The following is a 6,245-nucleotide window of genomic DNA, read 5'->3' as shown; positions in this document are numbered from 1 at the left end:
AGAGGAGGGGCCACGGGGGCAAAGGGAAAGTAAATGGAAGAATTAAACTGAGTAGAGAGAAAGGAGGGATGAGGACAGGGGAGCAATAGCAGCAGGGAGGAGAAAGTGTGGGAAGACAGGTTGTTCACAGACAGGGGAGCAGAGATGAGAAACCACCCCCAACTACTTAGGAAACACTGCACCCAATCCGTGCGCTCTGCAGCATGCCTTCACCATGGTGCAGGATATTTTACATTTCAATTCATTTGAATTTCCCATGCTGCAACCAGTGACTCAAAACATGACATCCCAGTTGTTGCTTCAGTTCTCCCTCAAGTCCCACCTGTGCCAGGCCACCCACGTGCCATTCTGCCCAGAGAGGATGACAGCTTTGGGGGCAACACTTAGGACCAACAAGGACAGAAGATGATCACAGGTTCTCAGCAGGCCTGTGACAGAGGGAGCTACTGAAACCCCACACAGTCCCTTAGAGCCATCGTGACACTAACGGGGTCCATCAGCCTTCCCAGGCATTACGGAGAGCTGGGTCCAGCACCCAGACCAGGGAAGTGAGCCCAGATCTCAAGCCATTGGGCAGGAACCAGCCTATCACAGGGCTGTCCCCTTCATTTCTCCCCTGTCAAGCCCTGCATAGCTGTTCTCAAGGACCTCTGTTCTGGGCAGGTGGGGAAGTGTTTGGAGATGGGGTGTGGGGAGAGGGCAGAAGCAGGTAAAGGACCAGGGGGAATCCCTCAAACCCTTCCCTCCTTCTCAGGGCACCTGCTGCCTCTGAGTGTGTGGTGGGTTTGTGATCCCTGAGCTTCGTGTATGACCCAGTGCCTGGCTTGTCCAGCTGCAGAAAGCTGCACTCTGACTAGTGCAAGGGTCGGCAATGTTTTTGGGCAGAGCACCAGAAACATCCACAACCTCAGCTTGTAAGATATTGGGTTGCCAGGGACAGATGAAAGGGGAGCCATGATGGGCCCAGTCCTTGTTGGGGCAGTACAGACCTAGCCATTTCCCCACCATCAGCCTTGAGGCACACGTGCCAAGCAGAATGCCGTAAAGTGCCGCACTCTGGCACCCGTGCTGGGATTGCTACCCCCTGATCCACCTTGTAGGGGCCATCCGCTAGCCCCACTTCCACAGAGCTGGGGTGCACCTGGGGTGATAACAAATGCCTTCAGGTCAGGGACATTACAGCTGACAGAGGTCCCCTAAGGTGAGGACAGTTATGCAGGGGTTGACAGGGGAGAAATGAAGGGGACAGCCCTGTGACAGGCCGGTTCCTGCCCAAAGGCTTGAGATTCTGGGACTTCAGGGGTGAGAATAAGAGCAACAACTGGGACATTCATGTTTTGAGTCACTGGTTGCAGCATGGGAAATTCAAATGAATCAAAATTTTAAAAGTCCTGCACCATGGTGAAAGCACGCTGCAGAGCACACCGATTGGGTGCAGTGTTTCCTATTTAGTTTGGGGTGGTTTCTCATCTCTGCTCCCCTGTCTGTGAACAACCTGTCTCCCCACCCTTTCTCCTCCCTGCTGCTATTGCTCCCCTGTCCTCATCCCTCCTTTCTCTCTACTCAGTTTAATTCTTCCATTTACTTTCCCTTTGCCCCTGTGGCCCCTCCTCTCTGTTGTTAGAAGCTGGTTTACAGGAAATCAGCTGCTGTGCTCAGGAAAGCACAACCCAGCATCCGCCCAGCCTGAATGGAACAGGAAAAACAATCAGCAGAAGACAGGCCGTGCAGCCTCAGACCTCCAGGACAGGACATGGATGAAGAGGCCATCTGCTGGACCTCCTGCAGGAGCCGGTGACCATAGGGTGTGGACACAACTTCTGCCGAGCCTGCATCACCTGATACTGTGAGGACGCTGTCCATGGCTCAGGCGATGCCGTCCCCTGTCCCAGCTGCAGAGCAGAGTTCCAGATCGGGAGCTTCCGGCTCAACACTCAGCTCAGAAACCTGGTGGAGAAGATTAAAGAGCAGAGTCTGAAACCAGGAAAGGAGAAGATGGAGAATCAGTGTGTGGAGCACGAGATACTCAAGCTCTTCTGTGAGGAGCATGGGGAAGCCATCTGTGTGATCTGCACGCAGTCCCGGGCTCACCGGGGTCACACAGTAATCCCCATCCAGGAGGCTGCCAACAATTACCAGGTAGGTGACACCACTGACCTGAGAGACCCCACTGCACAGACACACACTTCCCTGGCAGGAGCAACACCATGTATTTGGGTCCAAGAATGCAGTTTTCCTTAAGCATTCCTGGGGATAACTGTTCTCCTGGCCTGGTTTAGTACCTGTCGAGGTGTTGGGGCTTAAAGCCCACTTTATGGAAATGGGAGGCTCCTCTCTTGCTTGCTTCTGCCACCATATGACTGAGGGCAGGCAAAACTTGGGAGCATCCGAATCCTAACCACCCAGGCTTGGGCTTGCACAAAGGATGCCTGCCAAAAGACTTTGGAAATATCTGAAGTCCCTAGTGGGGCTGAAGGATGTTTACCAGTTGTAGGGAGACTTATGGTTCTGGACTGACTCATAGATTTAGACTTGATTTGGCTCATTTGGCTTCAAACACAAAACATTTCTTTAAAAAAAAATGAAACAAAACACACTGGCATGACTTCTTATAGTTGAGTTGAAGGTCTATTGCTTGCACTGCAGGCAAGCTGACTCCTCAGAGAATCTGCAAATGCCTCCCAATGCAAGGATCTTCACTAAAAAATGCACATTGATGGGGTGCGGCTCTTGTTCTTCCCTTTCGCTTGCTCCTTTGGCCTTTTGGCGAAGTGAAATTAGTGGGCATCTGAACTCCAAGGCCTCTGGGCTTGTGGCTTGCACAGAGGATGCCTGCCATGTATCTGGCAGTATCTGAAGTCCCAAGCTGAATTGTCGGCAAGGGAGGGCACTTGCCGGTGGTAGTGCAGCACAGACAGGAATGATTGAGCTTTGCTTAGTTGACAGAATTCAGAACTGATTTGGCCCAAGAGATAAAATTAGTTAACTGTGGCAGGCCATAGGTTCATAGATTCATAGATTGTGGAGTCGGAAGGGACCACAAAGGATCATCATGTCCTACCCCCTGCCCCTGGCAGGAAAGAGGACCAAGGTCAGATGGTCCCATCCAGGTGACTAGCTAGCCTCCTCTTGAAGACCTCCAAGCTATGTGATAGCACCACCTCTCTTGGAAACCCATTCCAGATCATGGCCACCCTTACTGTGAAAAATTTCTTCCTAATATCTAACCTAAATCCACTCTCAAGTCGTTTACTCCCATTATTCCTAGTCACTCCCTGGGGCGCCCTAGCAAACAGCACTTCCCCTATTCCCCGTTGACCTCCCCTAATAAATTTACAGGTGGTCACAAAGTCTCCCCTCAGCCATCTCTTGTGAAGGCTGAAGAGATTCAGCTTTCTCAACCTGCCCCCGCAGGGTCTATCAGGAAGGCCACTAATCATGCATGTGGCCCTCCTCTGGACCCTCTCCAGATTCCCCGCATCCCTCTTGAAGTGTGGTGCCCAAAACTGAACACAGTACTCCAACTGCGGTCTGACCAGTGTTGCATAGAGGGGGAGCATCACCTCCCTTGATCTATTAGTCATGCACCTGCTCATGCACGACAAGGTGCGATTGGCCTTGTTGACGGCCTCGTTACACTGCCGGCTCATTTTCATCTTGGAGTCAATTATGACTCCAAGATCCGTCTCTGCCTCCGAGCTGCTGAGAAGGACACTCCCCAACCTAAAGGTGTGCTGGGGGTTCCTCCTTCCCAGGTGGAGTACCTTACATTTATCTTTATTAAATTGCATCCTATTTCTCTCTGCCCATTGATCCAACATGTCCAGGTCAGCCTGAATCTGCTCCCTGCCCTCCGGTGTACTAACTTTGTCCCATAACTTGGAATCATCAGCGAACTTGGAGAGCGTGCTCTCCACGCTCTCGTCCAAATTGCTGATGAAGATATTAAATAATATCAGTCCAAGGACTGAACCTGCAGGACCCCACTGCCCACCTCCCTCCAGGCCAAGAAGGAACCATCCAGCACCACTCTCTGGGTGCGGTCCCTAAGCCAGTTGGGCACCCCCCCGACTGTGTAGGCATCCACTCCACAGTCTGCTAGCTTCCCAATGAGGAGAGGGTGCAAGACTGTGTCGAAGGGCTTCCTAAAGTCCAGGAAGATGACATCAACCTCGGCTTCTGCATCCAGGCATTGCGTGACCTGGTCAGAGAAGGCTACAAGGTTGGTCAGGCAGGATCTACCTGTGACAAACCCATGCTGGTTTCCCCTCAGCATCATTTCCCCTGCTGGGCCTGCACAAATGTGCTCTTTGATTATTTTCTCTAGCATTTTCCCAGGATTAGAGGTAAGACTGACTGGTCTAAAGTTACCTGACTCATCCCTTCTCCCTTTCTTGAAAATGGGCACCACATTGTTCCTTCTCCAGTCCTCAGACACCTGGCCAGAGCACCATGAGTGCTCGAACAGCTGTGCCAGCAGCTCGGCTATGACACTGGCCAATTCTTTCAGCAGCCGTGGATGTAGGTCATCCGAGGCTGCTGACTTGTACCCATCCAGCTCCTCCAGGAGCTCCTCGACTATTTCAGAACTAGCCGTAGGTGGACTGATGCCCTGTGGACATCCGTCAATGATCGAGGTGGGGGAATTGGCTCGGTCGGTACTTAGAAATACCGAAGCGAATAACTCATTGGAGAGCTCTGCTTTTTTCCCCGCTTCAACCACCAACTGTCCTGATTTGTCCTGCAGGGGCCCTATGTTGCTCTGAGCTTTCCTTTCGCCCGCTATATACCCGAAGAAGGACTTTTTATTGTCCTTGATTGTTGAAGCCAGCCTGAGCTCAAGCCCCGCCTCGGCTTGTCTAACTGACTTCCTGCAATAGCGCGCCAGGGAGATATATTCCTCCTTGGTGGCTGCTCCCTGCTTCCACTGCCTATACATCTCTTTCTTTGCCCCCAGACTCTCCTGGAGTTCCCTGTTCAGCCAAGGGGGCTTTTTTGCCCCCTTACCTCCCTTCCTACGTAATGCGATAGACTCCTTTTGAGCCCCAAGGATCACTCCCTTGAGATACCTCCAACCCTCCTGGACCCCCATTTGCTCTATGCTCTTCAGTTGTATCCCCTCATTAACTAGCCTTCTAAGCTTGCCAAAGTTGGCCTTTCTGAAGTCCAGCAGCTTAGCCCCACTAGTTACTTTACCCACCCTTCGCTGGATAGTGAACTCGACCAAGTGATGGTCACTATCTGCCAGGCTACCATGAACTCGCATGTTCCCCACGAGATCATCCCCTGTTGCTAAGACCAGGTCAAGCAAGGTGCTACCCCTGGGGGGTCTAGACACCACCTGGGTTAGGTGGAGGTCGTGCACGTAGTGTAACAACCTCCATGAGCCGCTTGTTTTGGCTGTCTGCTCCTCCCAGCAGATATCTGGGTAGTTTAGATCTCCCATGACCACCGCCTCCCTTGCCTGTGTGGCGTCTACTAGCTGTCCAGAGAATACATCATCTAACTCTTGATCCTGATGAGGGGGCCTGTAGTAGACCCCTTTTCCCCTGGCCCCTCCTGACCCACAATGCCTTGGTGTTCCCTTCCTCCACCCCCGCATTAATGGTGGAAGACGTATACTGCTCCTTAACATAGAGTGCTACCCCCCACCTTTTTTTCCGCACTCTGTCACGCCTATACAATCTATACCCCTCAATGCCCACCGCCCAGTCATGTCTAGAATCCCACCATGTCTCGGTTAGTCCGATTAGGTCATACTGGGTGCTAGCAAGCAAGAGTGCGAGCTCTTCCTGCTTGTTCCCCATACTCTTGGCATTTGTATAAAGACATTTTAGTCCCCCAAAGGGGGCTCTCATTGCCCCTGTGCCTTGATGGTGTGCATTCCCTTTATTACTTACCTGGTGTGGTCTGGTGCCTTGTTTATGGCTTACTGACCCCTTAATACTTACCTGGTGTAATCTGGCATCTTGTTTGTGGTTTACCAACCCTGGGCTCTCTTCGACCACCGGTTTCCCGACCCCCGTCAAGCCTAGTTTAAAGCTCTTCGGAGGAGATCAGCCAACCTGCGGGCGAACAGATACTTACCTCTGGGAGAGAGATGAAGATCATCATCTCCCAGGAAGCCTCCTCCCTGGAAGTGCTCATCATGGTTGTAGAATCTGAAGCTCTCCTGAAGACACCAACTCTGGAGCCGCCGGTTGACTTTCTTGATGAAGGCACCCTGGCATCTCCCGTTGCTGCCA

This window comes from Alligator mississippiensis, chromosome 1 (assembly GCF_030867095.1).
Source record: "Alligator mississippiensis isolate rAllMis1 chromosome 1, rAllMis1, whole genome shotgun sequence".
Classification (NCBI taxonomy): domain Eukaryota; kingdom Metazoa; phylum Chordata; order Crocodylia; family Alligatoridae; genus Alligator; species Alligator mississippiensis.
Note: the sequence above shows the minus strand (reverse complement) of the source record.